The sequence below is a fragment of the Homarus americanus genome, unplaced genomic scaffold (assembly GCF_018991925.1).
Source record: "Homarus americanus isolate GMGI-L3 unplaced genomic scaffold, GMGI_Hamer_2.0 scaffold29963, whole genome shotgun sequence".
Classification (NCBI taxonomy): Eukaryota; Metazoa; Arthropoda; class Malacostraca; order Decapoda; family Nephropidae; genus Homarus; species Homarus americanus.
In genome coordinates, this window is record NW_024743443.1 from 173,146 (window position 1) to 187,351 (window position 14,206).

The window sequence follows — 14,206 nt, forward strand, 5'->3', positions numbered from 1 at the left end:
GTTCTCACACACACACAATATATATATATATATATATATATATATATATATATATATATATATATATATATATATATATATATATATATATATATATATATATATATATATATATATATATATATATATATTACACACACACAATCAACACCTCAACCCGCCAGGAATTCGAACCCACGGCCCACAAGCCCATGACTGTGACCGGGAAACGCTACCTCTGGATCACCAGGATACTAAAAGCAGTCCTAGACTCTGTGATAATTCACACAAAGCCTGTTCAACGAGCTTATGGCGCCGTGAACCTCTAATGGGGACTACCCGTATCACGTAGGTGGTCAGAGGCTCGTGGGCCGTAGGTTCGAATCATGGCGGGTTGAGGTGTTGATTGTATGTAGAAGTCCGCGTGCTTTATTGGGCTAATGAAATATATATGGATCCTCGTGTTTCGAAGCCGGATTAGGTAAAACGTTACTCTGACCACCTACATGATACGGGTAGTCCCCATTAGAGGTTCACGGCGCCATAAGCTCGTTGAACAGGCTTTGTGTGAAATATCACAAAGTCTAGGACTGCTTTTAATATCCTGGTGGTTCAGAGGTAGCGTTCCCCGGTCACAGTCATGGGCTCGTGGGCCGTGGGTTCGAATCCTGGGGGTTGAGGTGTTGATTTTATGTAAGTCGCGTGCTTTATTGGGCTAATGAAAAAAAAATATATATACACATATATATATATATATATATATATATATATATATATATATATATATATATATATATATATATATATATATATATATATATATATATATATATATATATATATATATATATATATATATATATATATATATATATATATATAACACAGCATATCTGCCTCCACCAGCTGGAAAACAATTCGGGTCTATGGCTCGGGAGACGGTATCGCTACTCTGAATTATCTACTACTGTACTTAAAAAAGGACCGGCCTAATCGATTCTGCATGGAATACCTTTCCGTGTTATTGGGCATCATAGGTCTGTTGGGTCCCGGGAGAGAGACCTACGATGTCTAATAAGCCGGAGAGGTATTTGTTCCATAGGCTGCCAAGGCAGTCTTTTCTCTTGCTGGGTAGCTCGTGGTAGCGATCCTGCCTCCCAAGCCGAGCCGTAGTCCTCGGCTCAGTGAACTGAAATTGAACTGTTCTTAACAACACTCTTACTGCTCAGAATATGTCTACAATGTGAGCAGAATAATGTCTACAATGGACACTTTCTCAGTACTTAAAATTCTTGTCGTAGTTCTCTCCGAGGACCCAAGTTTACATAAGACAGACTTCCACTTTCTTGGTCAATTTCCTTTACTTATTTTCAGTTACATCTCCTGAAAATCTCTTTAACTGGCGTTAGAAAACTTTCAATATCACCAGAAAGATGTAGGAAGAGAGACGTAAAACCTTCTCTTGTTTTTTCTCCACCCTTTCAGGAGAGTGATTGTTGGCTGACGGCTTCACGCTATAACCCTTTGGAGGAGGACCATATCCGGGTGATGGTTTAAAGTATAATCCTCAAGGGGACAAAGAGTCGATCTCTTCCTGTTGTACAAAATATATCATAAAAGTATAATACATATTTCTTTATACATACGTTAAAAATATACAGTAGAATACATGTTTCTCTCTCGTTTCATTTCTCAATGTAATTTAATTGTTTCCTTCTCTCCTTTCCTCATTCACGATACCCATTTCTAAAACTCATGATTCCATTATTCCTTAGTCATATCCACTCTCTTGCTTCTCCTTTGTCTTGCTAACAGATCGTCTTACAGGTAGATGATGAAGATGTCGCCTCGTGGCCGTGGGTCACGTGTCAAGGAGGACGTGGGTGGCGACTCTGAGGTGACTGACGGAAACTAACACCAACATAAATCACAAGTCACATTGTTAACTTTTTCTCCTCCTCCTTTACCTTCCATCTCTCTAGTCTTTCTTCCCCTTCGTCTCTTCCTTCCTTCTCGTATTCTCTTTTCTTCTTGTTTCTTCCCTTTTTCTCGGTTTCTCCTTTATTAATTTTTTTTTATCTTACCACCGCCTTCCTTCACGTTTATTTCATTCCTCACGTTCTATTGATATCCTCTCGTCCCCTCATTTTCTTTCGCCTCTTCCCCCTCCTCTTCCTTCTACATCTCATCATTCTATTGTTATCTCTTCCTTCTGGCATCCATATCCTCGACTCCTTCACCTTCTACGTCTGTTCTTTCCCTCTCCATCTCCCCTCCTCTTCTATTCATCTTTCATCACCCTCTCCTTCCCCTTTCTCCTCCTTTTCACTCATCCTCTTCTCTTTCCTCCTCACTTCCCCCTCATTCCTTCTCCTTCTCCTCCTCTGCTTCTCATCCTTCTTCGTCTTCTCCTCCCCTGTTCGCTCCTCTCCCTCGCTTCCTTCCTCCCTCTTGACCCTCTCCATCCCATATGCTAGTGGTTGGTAAATGGTACAGGACACGACCTAGACATATGGCGACAGAGTAAATTGTATAGGACAGCGACGCGCCCCAAGCTGCCCTGTTGCTGAGATTGTTGTTGTTGTTGTTGTTGTTTTGTTGTTGTTTTTATAGCTGAGTGTTTGATATTTTGTTTCCTCTCTCTCTCTCTCTCTCTCTCTCTGAATGTTTGTCTGTCTGTGTCTTGTATTGTATCCTAGACTTTAACCCAACAAGACCAGTGAGGGAGAGTGAGAGTATCCCATGACTGTGTTATATTGGTGGTGTTCACGCTAGACTGGCACTCACACCAACACCCATCATGACCCACTCTGATCCACTCACACACAGGTGATGCTCAATACACACTACACTGTTGATGTTCTGTGCGTGTGTATCTTGTCTTCTGCACGCACGCACGCACGCACGCACGCACGCACGCACGCACGCACATAGCACACACACACACACACACACACACACACACACACACACACACACACACACACACACACACACACACACACACTACATCCTTGACCACCGAAGGGTCAAGACGTACCTGGCGCTCCTCTCGGAGCAGCCAGGTCAACTGTTATGTTGGCCCATACCAACTCCCTCCCCTGAACCCTCCTCCCCACCGGAATATCAACATGTTCTCGCCAGAAGTTACTATTTCATTTAGGAAAGGAATGGAACCAGTGTTAAACAGAGGTGAACAGTGGTGAACAGTGCTTAAGTCAGTGAGAACAACTCAACAGTAACAGTCGTACCCAAGTTAACCTTCACACAGTGAGGTCCCAGGTACCCAGTGATAACGGCCCGTGAGACCCAACAACCAGCGATGTGTTAATCCGTCTACGATAGGAAGGCCTGGGACCACACCTCACTCATATAACACCATCTGTGAGGGAATTACTACACCACGTCAGGCCCCTCATAACATCATCTGTGAGGGAATTACTACACCACGTCAGGTCCCTCATAACACCATCTGTGAGGGAATTCTACACCACGTGAGGCCCCTCATAACACCATCTGTGAGGGATTACTACACCACGTGAGGCCCCTCATAACACCATCTGTGAGGGAATTACTACACCACGTGAGGCCCCTCATAACACCATCTGTGAGGGAATTACTACACCACGTGAGGCCCCTCATAACACCATCTGTGAGGGAATTACTACACCACGTGAGGCCCCTCATAACATCATCTGTGAGGGAACTACTACACCACGTGAGGTCCCTCCTAACACCATCTGGGAGGGAGTTACTACACTACGTTTTTGCTGTTCAACACCTACAATAATCTGTATGTTCACTGAATGTTCCTTTACTTTTCTCTAATGAAGGCTTTTGTTAAACCACCAATGTATGTAATAAGTCATTTATGTCCAATGTATATTTTCAGCCTTCGGGCTGCAGAACTTTTTCAATAAACCGTCAATTATTATTATTATTATTATTTACACACACACACACACACACACACACACACAAACACACAAACACACACACACACACACACACACACACACACCATTCTCATGTACAAATATCTTCACTACATCCTACATCAACTACATCCTATACCTCTATCACTTGAGTGAAAATCCCTTTTTAATAATGTGATTTAATCGAATTAATCCTTCTCTAATTGAGCTATTTCAATCGAGACACTAAAATCACCCAGTCAAAAGGATTAATTACTTAGTTGTCAATTATAAAAAGATAAAACTTGATAAAGATAAAGGATTTGTATTTACCTAGTCAGCATTGGGTTACCTGGGGTCACGTTAATTAGCCACTCAAAGATAGACACATTTACTTATTCACCTTAGTTCTGGCCTAAATAAACGTCGATGAGTAAAGAGGGATGAGAAAAATGTGAGCAAGAGAGTTACTTTGATAATCTGTTTCCCCGGAGGCCGTCTAGCTCTACACCTCACAATATATCACTGTTCAAGAGTGGCCTCGGGAAGCGGAATTCAATAGGAGAACAATTAAACGAGAGTGTGTTTGTTTATGTGTGTGTGTGTGTGTGTGTGTGTGTGTGTGTGTGTGTGTGTGTGTTTAGTAATTAACATGACCAAACACCTCACAGTCATATTATTGTGTAAGGAGTTTAAGTATAAGATCCCTTTGTACTCCTTCCCTCCTCCCGTCCCTCCCTCCCTCCCTCCCTCCCTCCATCCATCCCTTCTTCCCTCCCTCCCTCCTTCCCTCTCTCCCTCCCTCCTTCATTCCCTCCTCCCTGTTCCCTCCCTCCCCTAGGTCATGTTTATCTTATAATTGTGTTAAGAGCTTCTATTGTACCGTCGTCACAGTGCCGCTGGAGGCTGGTGTGTGTCGATACTTCCAGGTGTTGATGGAGACCAAACGACGCCTTAACAGTGATAGCCAGACCACCATCCTCTGTCGCTTTATAAGTGAGTGACGCTTCTAAATTGACCTCTGATGTTGTTAAGTGTTGTAAAGTAGAGGATTAAGTGTACTGTGTGTTCGTCGACTTTACTGTCTTATAAGTGAGTGAGGCTTTTAAGTTGACCTCCAATGTTGATAAGTGTCGTAAAGTATATAAAGTATTCATCGTTTTTGCACTTTTATAAATAGTTGAAGCTTCTGAGTTGTGATGATGGTAAGTATTATTAATTAAATGATTGCAAAGTATTTCGTGGAACACAATTTAAATTTGATGAGTTTTTAGATATAATTACCCAATCAAAACAAGTTTAGTATGTTGTATGTTCGTCATATTTACATTTCTATAAGTGTGTGTGTGTGTGTGTGTGTGTGTTTGCGCTTGACGCTTCTAAGGTCAAGTTTGTTGTAGCTAGAAAAAAACACACGACACCATCTTCGTCGTTGTCTTACAGGTCAGATCTAAAGGTCACATGCTATAGTAATAAATTAGAGGTCATAGTTAAAGGTTAGCCATAGTTAATGGTCAAAAGACGTAGTCTAGGATTAGGTTACATTTGGTTAAGGTAGGATAAGTTAGGTTAGGTCACGTTAAGATAGGTTAGGTTAGTTTAGGTCAGGTCAGGTCAGGTCACGTTAGGTTAGGTTAGGTTAGGTTAGGTTAGGTTAGGTTAGGTTAGGTTAGGCTAGGCCATTTAAGATAGGTTAATGTTAGGTTAGGTTAGGTTTCATCTCCCCTTTGAGCTGAATAAAATTGTCTGGCGTTAATTAAATAAAGTAGCGTTCCCGTGATGAATGGGTTAAATAATTACAGGTATATATACATATTTATCCCAAGTGTATAATAAGACGTGTTGGGTCTCAGTGGCAATTTACCTCCTTATGGTGCGCTTAAAAATCTACAATTACTCCCTTTGTTATAGCAGCTAATGTTTACAATATTACAAAATACTTATAAAATTATGAAGAAAAAAATCTATCTAATTCTGTCATTAACCTCAACAAGTCAAAATTCTTAGTTAATATTTACATCTCATTTATAGAATTTTTTTTACAGCTCAATCTCGCATTTTTTCCTCATTATTCGTTACTTTAATCCTTATTCTTCATCTGGTTCCGTGACACTAAGCTGGATGAAGTTTTGTAAAAGAGGTTAACATTCCTACTTTTACTTCCATCCTGATTAATCAAATGTCGTAACAAAAGCCCCGACTTAGCTTAATGAGAAACAAACATGGTAACTCTCTCTCTCTCTCTCTCTCTCTCTCTCTCTCTCTCTCTCTTGAATAACAGAGACAGGAAAAATTAATACGCTACAATTTTGAAAAGAAACAGAATAATTTAACCCTATAAACACTTCAAACCCGAAATTAAGGGACGCCAGCACCCTACTTGAATATATCTTACCTCCCCCCTCTTCTCCCCTACCCCTACACCCTTGTTCTCCCCCACCCTCACTCCCCTTCCTTCCCCACCCCCACGTCCCTCCACCCTTCCCCTCCTCGGACAAACAACAATCAATTGGCTTCCAGACACCGAGGAAACAAATCACCAAAAGTTGAATAGAAGGAGATTTTAAGCGTGTGTTTACAGATTCAACCACCAAGAAGCAGACGAGAAAAAATTACCCTGACGAGCTTGTTTTTTTTTTCGCCAGTGACTAATGAACTATAGGAGTCAATAGAGAGCTGGACGAAAAGACGGTTATAGCACTTTATTGCCCATAATAGTCTTCTACGACCATCTGATCCGCTATAAAATTTGTGGCGAGTCTCACATTAGTTCGACACTGGTGGAGGAGGAGGAGGTGGAAGAGGAAAGGAGGAAGGGGAGGATAAGAAGAAGGAGAAGGTGAAGTCAGCCACTGAAGGAGAAAGAGGAGGAGGAAGAAGGGAAGAAGGAGGGGAAGGATGAGGAGAAGAAGAAGATGAAGAAGAAGAAGGTGTAGGGATGCACGGGAGGAGGAGAAAAAAGAAGAGGAGGAAAGAGGAAACCACGAAGTAAACGGATATAGGAGGAAAAAGAGGAAATGAAAAACAAAAGTTATAGAAAAAGAAGAGGAAGAAGTTATAAGTAGAGAGAGAGAGAGAGAGAGAGAGAGAGGATAAAGTTAAAATAATAAAAAATAGAAAATAGAACCAACGACGAAGAAGATGAAACAGATAAAAAATACGAATAGAAGTAGAACAAAAAAAAAGAAACAGTAAAATTAAACAGTAAAAAAAAATGTAAAGAAATACTTAACAAAGAATTCTGTCGTAAAATAAAAAAAAATAAAAAAATAAAAAAAAAACCGACAAGGGAATTATTTATATCACGATCCATCTTAACCCTGAAAAAATATTACTCAGTATTTTTATCATAAGATTGTCGAGATATTAAACTCCAAGAAAGCTTTTTTTTTATGTAAACACTGAAAAAAAAATATTCCTCGAGAGTTTACTGGTCTAACTGGGCATAAGGTTCCCGTCTATGTTATGTATATCCTTGTGATACAGTACTTGATCCTTCCTTATCCACGGTTCCCCAACACCTAACTTTAAACCTAACTTTAACCAAACCTAACCTAACCAAACCTAACCTAACCTAACCATACAGACTTTAAGATTTATCCTCAGTTAAATTCCCTTTTCAAAGTTACCCAGTGAAGCATTTAAGGTACAAGTGACCGCGAGTAGATGGTAAGCTAGGAGATAGAGCTCTGATTGAACCGTAAACTTGGAGACACTGTTACTATATTAGGTCTCCGTCAACACAGCGGTATATCCCTGGTTTATGGCGTTATCGACGGAACCCTAAAATCCAGTTATGCCCCTCTGCTTTGTTAGCAGAGCGGTGTACCTTGTGTTAGGGCTTTGTTAGCAGAGCGGTGTACCTTGTGTTAGGGCTTTGTTAGCAGAGCGGTGTACCTTGTGTTAGGGCTTTGTTAGCAGAGCGGTGTACCTTGTGTTAGGGCTTTGTTAGCAGAGCGGTGTACCTTGTGTTAGGGCTTTGTTAGCAGAGCGGTGTACCTTGTGTTAGGGCTTTGTTAGCAGAGCGGTGTACCTTGTGTTAGGGCTTTGTTAGCAGAGCGGTGTACCTTGTGTTAGGGCTTTGTTAGCAGAGCGGTGTACCTTATGTTAGGGCTTTGTTAACACAGCGGTGTACCTTAAGTTTTGGGTGTAGTCGATTAAGCCCCTAAATGCACTTACGCCTTAATGTTACGTCTCTATTAAAGGCGTAAGGCTGACCTGTAGTGTTTTGATCCTTGTCGTTAAGGTGGATGTTGGGTTGTGATTTAAGGGTTCCAATTAATGTTTTGTGTCTTGAAGGTTCCAATAATATACTATCAATCTTCACTACACATAATAATACTGTCAATCTTTACGAATCAAGACGCAAAAAAAAATAAGTTATAATCCTTTAAAAATTATCGTGCTTCTCCAGATTAATTTATGACGTGTAGCTGACAGGTTCCAATAATATTTCGTTACCAGGCTGACAGTGTAGACCAATAACGCTTGTAATCACACCCTAAATAAATGACATAATATATACACTTTATTATGGTATATACGATACTATATTATTGGTATGATATCGTGTGTTATGTAATATTTCACATACACTTTATTATGATATATGGGAGCACAAGGGAGATATATTCTATTAATTTAGTTTGATTCGCAATAAAAAATTACATATACAAATATCAAAAAAGCTGCTGCATGACATATGGGAATCTGAGGTGATTACTGAGCAATAAATTTCCCCCCTCCCCCCGTGCATGATATATGAGTCATAAACAAACTACTGTGGTGTTGGGTGACACGTAACACTAAACAAACAATTAGTGTTTCATACAGACATCCTGAACAAATGTTGTAAACAGTTTAGTGATTGTGTTTGTACCGATGTTTGTATGACTTAATTATAATAGGTAAAAATAAAATAAATAAAGAAAAATATTATATATATATATATATATATATATATATATATATATATATATATATATATATATATATATATATATATATATATATATATAATGATGATTTTGATTGTAACCTTCAATCCATTTTCAGTTAATAAAGTATGGGTGACAACAAGAACGGAAACGTATGCGCACACACACACACACACACAAACACACACACACACACACACACCCACCCCTCATATATTTTGTTATTTATTCATTCTCGCTTTTATAAAAGATATGTTACGCTGGGTTAGCTCTCCACAAAAACACCTCATATATGTTTTAGGTCCGTCGCCTCAGACCAAGCCAGCAAGGAGCTCTCCCAACACCAGCTCAATCCTTTACTCACACTGCAGTTTCCTAAATCTCCATCCTCCCTATTCTTAGTGTATCTTTCATCCTATCCTTCCATCTCCGTATTATTCTCCTCTCCTTACTATCCACCTCAGTTGTAAAGTCATTATTTATCAGTATTTCATTTCTCATTACCTGACTACAACCTGATGCTCTCTGTGCCTCCCTCTTCTCTCGCTCTTAATGTCTCATTTCTGTACTTTTATCCAGTTAACCATTAAGAATCAGAAGCAGGAAAAGATACAAGTGCTTGAATCTATTTCACATAGTTTTGGCTTCTTTAATAGTTACCTTCATACATATATAGATATTAGTATGTGAGCGTGTGCGTGCGTGCAAAAAATACCGTATTCATTCTCAGGGAGTAGATTTGGGTTGCGAGGCCAGTGAGATAATGGTTGAATATCAATTTCCAGCTAGACGAGAGCTTAGTTTTACCGAAATAAACAAAAATACAAATCTTCATGGTTTTAAACCTCATACCAAAAATATATATTTATTTACATATCAAAAGCTCAATTTACAGAAAATATGCCGAGGGACACATGTAAAATAAAAATAATAATATATTTCACTTTGTTTAGTGGAGCCGGGAGTTTTATCAAAGACATTCCATAAAATATATACTGTATAGAGAGTTGGGGATATTTCCTGATATTCCAGGATACTCCACCACACGTGAGCTACACTCTAGTGCGTTGTGTACCTCCTCCCATCCACGGGACCTGAACTCGGACAAAAATAGGATTAAAATATGTTTGTTAAAACAGCATTCCATTGGCAGGCAACTGAACATAAATTCTGGTGCAAAATCCAGCGTAAAACTTAATTATCGTTTAACAGACACACAGACCCAACCAGCCATGCAGGTATATAACACGTCACAATCAGGTGTAGCTGCAATGTTTACACTAAACTAAACTACACTGTTAATATTCCTTACTCCACCACAGATAATAACGGTGAAGGAGGAACTGATAAAGAAAGAAGAAAGAAGAGAGAGAAAGAAGTATGCACATTTAATTCTCAGTGAGTGATCAATGACTTAATGAGAAAAACATGTGAGAGAAAAACACTGTAGCCACCATGAACAATTTTACTAAACGGAACATTTTTGGTCGCGGGACGTCATGAATACTCGTCTATATATAAGCTCATATATTTACATGCTAATACGGAAAAAACACACACACACACACACACACACACACACACACACACACACACACACACACACACACACACACAACACACACACACACACAACACACACACACACACACACACACACACACACACACACACACACACACACACACACACACACACACACACACACATACATACATACATACATACATACATACATACATACATACATACATACATACATACATACATACATACATACATACATACATACATACATACATTAACGCGGACGGTGGGTTAAAGCTGACAGATCAATGCGACTACAACCAACAAGGCGGAGTGACCACCACACTCCTTCCACACTCCCTCCACATTACCATACTCCCTACATACCATCATTCCACAATCCCTTTACATTCTCTCAACGCATTGCTCGAGTTGTACATAGTTTTATACATACATAACATATTACTATACATATATAATTCTACATGTATACATAGATCCATAAATATACATACGTAGTCCTACATATACATAATTCTATACATACATGAAATGAAGAGCTGTACTTAAAAGAAATATATTGTTGGTAGACTCGTGTAATTACTAAACTGGATTCACCCTTAAAGACCTTAGTTCCTCAAGCACAGTAATAACATTATAACATCAACAACAATATACATAATTTCTAACCTCCGGTGTCTAGTTACTGTAAGCCTGAAACCAGACAAGTAAATTAGCGTTACGTAATGGAACTAAAGACAAATTTTAGGTGATAATTTAACAAATTCTGATCCTGTAACAAATTCCAATTCATGTAAACGGTAACAACAGTAAAACAAACAGGAGAGGCACTTCACTACATAAACCACAGCTACGCGACCTTTTAAACGGAAAAAAACTCTATGCTCCTTTAGTTCACTCAGTCAGAGGAAGAAAAATCCCGACACAGCAGAGTACCCGAAGGACAGTCTGTAGTCTCAAGGAAGGGAGGAAGGAAGAAAGGAAGGAGAGAGAGAGAGAGAGAGAGAGAGAGAGAGAGAGAGAGAGAGTGTGCGAAAAATGTGAAAACCACTTAGTGTGTATCTAAAATTTCAGACAATAGGACTGAAATCAAAGCCCCAAAGGACATGTAAAGGTAAATACAGGTAGACACTTGTAGCAATATCCCAAAAGAAATGTGAGACCCATCATCCTACGTGTGTAATGATATCTCAAGGGGCAGGTGAGATGCAGAATTACTCATATGACCCGTTGATTGACACCTGCCTGCATGTTCTGTGATCTCAAGCGAGAGAAATCCTCACTGTGCCACTGAGACACCCCCATAAGACCGTAGCTCATCATAATGTAACAAAATAAAACGAATCGGGGAACTCGGTAATATAGAGCAGCAAATGATGAAGGAAAAAATAGAATAAAGAGCAGAAAAAAATTTGTGATTTAGAGCAGAGAAATATAATCGACTTGGTGCCAGAAAATAATAAATTCGAAGTAGAGCGGAGGAAAATTATATTAGACTTAGAATACAGGAAATATTTTCTTGACTTAGAAAAGGAAATAAATGTAAATGAAAGAGGAAAGGGGAGTTTGGCTTAGAAAAGAGGAAAAAAGATGATATATCCATCTTCGAGCAGTAGAAAAAAAAAAACATATATTCCACGCCTAAAAGAACTCCAATGAGGATATTCAAAGTCCCTTCCCTCATCAATGGTGTCGTGTCTGGAGCCGAAATCATTTGACGGCGAGAGAGAGAGACGTTCTACAGGTTACAATGAAGCTGATTGTGTTTCCCTCCTTCCCTCGGGCGTCTCAAAACCACCCATTCATTGTTTTTCTCAGAACCGTACGTAACCTCGATCCAGAAGTTGCTGTGACAGATGAAAAAGACGTTCTCATCAATGGTGCTTCTTGTTCCGTAATGGTATACAACACACTGGTCACATAGTACAGTATATGGAGGAGAGATCTTGTGGTAGCTTGACAATACAATGTAAAAATAAAAAATAGCTTATGTGACAGTAATTCCCAAATTATGTGTTGCCTGCATTATTACTACGGTACTTAACCTGCGAGGAAGCAATTATCAGATGTGTATTTTTTTTCTGTAGAGCTATTATACTCTCATTACCATACTGTAGCTACTAAATAATTATTACTAAGCCACCATTACCACCACCACAATACCACTATTATTATAATACCTCTACCACACTACCACCACAACATTATCACAATCACATAACATCTACTATACTATCACCATCACTACCACTATCATATCACCACTTCCACATTATCTCCATACCACTTTTCCACTAAGTTCAACATAGCACCACCCAACCATACCATTATCACACTACCACTATAAACACACACACACACACACACACACACACACACACAAAATAAAGTCTTTCTTTGACACATCATCCAATAAAGACTACCAACACATATTGTCACTACAGCGTCACTCATCTTGATTACAATAACAACTGTTTCTCAGAATGTAGCTTCAATCAGGGGTTTTATCAGCCAAGCTTAGAGTTTCTGAGTGAATAAAAGGGCAATTTTCTCTCTCTCTCTCTCTCTCTCTCTCTCTCTCTCTCTCTCTCTCAAAATGCATTAATAAACCCGTCACTAATCTTTTAAACCCAGGAGCTACTGCGTCAATAATTTCCTTCAATCGCCAAATATTATTGAAATTAATGTCAATCGCTGAAGAAGAAACTTATTTGATTGGAGTTTCACCTACATCAGTCAGCTCTATGAATGTTAATCCTGTCTATGTAACTGACTGGATTGATTATTGACTAACTGACTGACTGATTGACTGACTAACTGATTCGATTGGTTATTGACTGACTGAACAATTTTTTTATCAACTTGAGGTGACTTATGACAACCTTCAAAAATTTGTCTAAAACGACGGAAATCTCACCAATAATTTCTTTCATTTTTGTGTAAATTTTCCCAACGATAAAACACGGAAAGCCGCAACAGTTTCCCTATAATTCCCCTGATATAATTTAATTTACTTTTATATTTTAGTTTTCAGTCGTAAATTATTTTTGAAAAATCGCCAAAAACATTTCTGAAATTAAAAAAATTAACGTAAATTGTGACTTTTATTTCTATATTTCTAGAGATTATAATTAAAACATTCTCAAAACATTAATACAGTAATAGAATTTTTTTATTTTAGTATACCTTTGAAAATAACGAAATATTTACAATTTATCGTTGAAAATCCCAAGCTAAACGTTCACTAACTTGGTATCATCTGTCCTGCAGCAAAAATGAATAAATAAACGAACAAACAAACAAACAAATTAATAAAAATGAATAAAAATAAAAATAAATAAATAAAAGTTATAATCTTGTCAAACATATATATACTGTATGTATTAACCGCAAGTTTCAAAGCCGAATGATACACACATATATTTCCCTCCCCACATAAGCAAAACACACGAGAGAATTTTAGAAAAAACACTACGTAAACCTATTGAAAACCACCTCAGGAAACACCAAAAGAGGATCTAATATTATAACAAAGGCACTAGAGATGATATTTTATCCTCCTCACGACCACGGAAAAAATCCTTCGAGTAGAATATTAAACAACATGTGGTCTTCCTCTGAGCTTAAAGCCCTTTGAGCAAGTTCCAAGAAGATAGCTGAAAGATCTCCATAAGCATAGCGGTAGTATGGTGAGGTGAGAGACAGGAAATAAAAAAATGGTTTGATGTGGCGTGAAGCAGGGCAACGTGTTATCTCCCCTGTTATTCATGTTCTTGGTCGATGTGATAAGAAGATCAGTTTATGTACACAATAACTCGACGATAACAC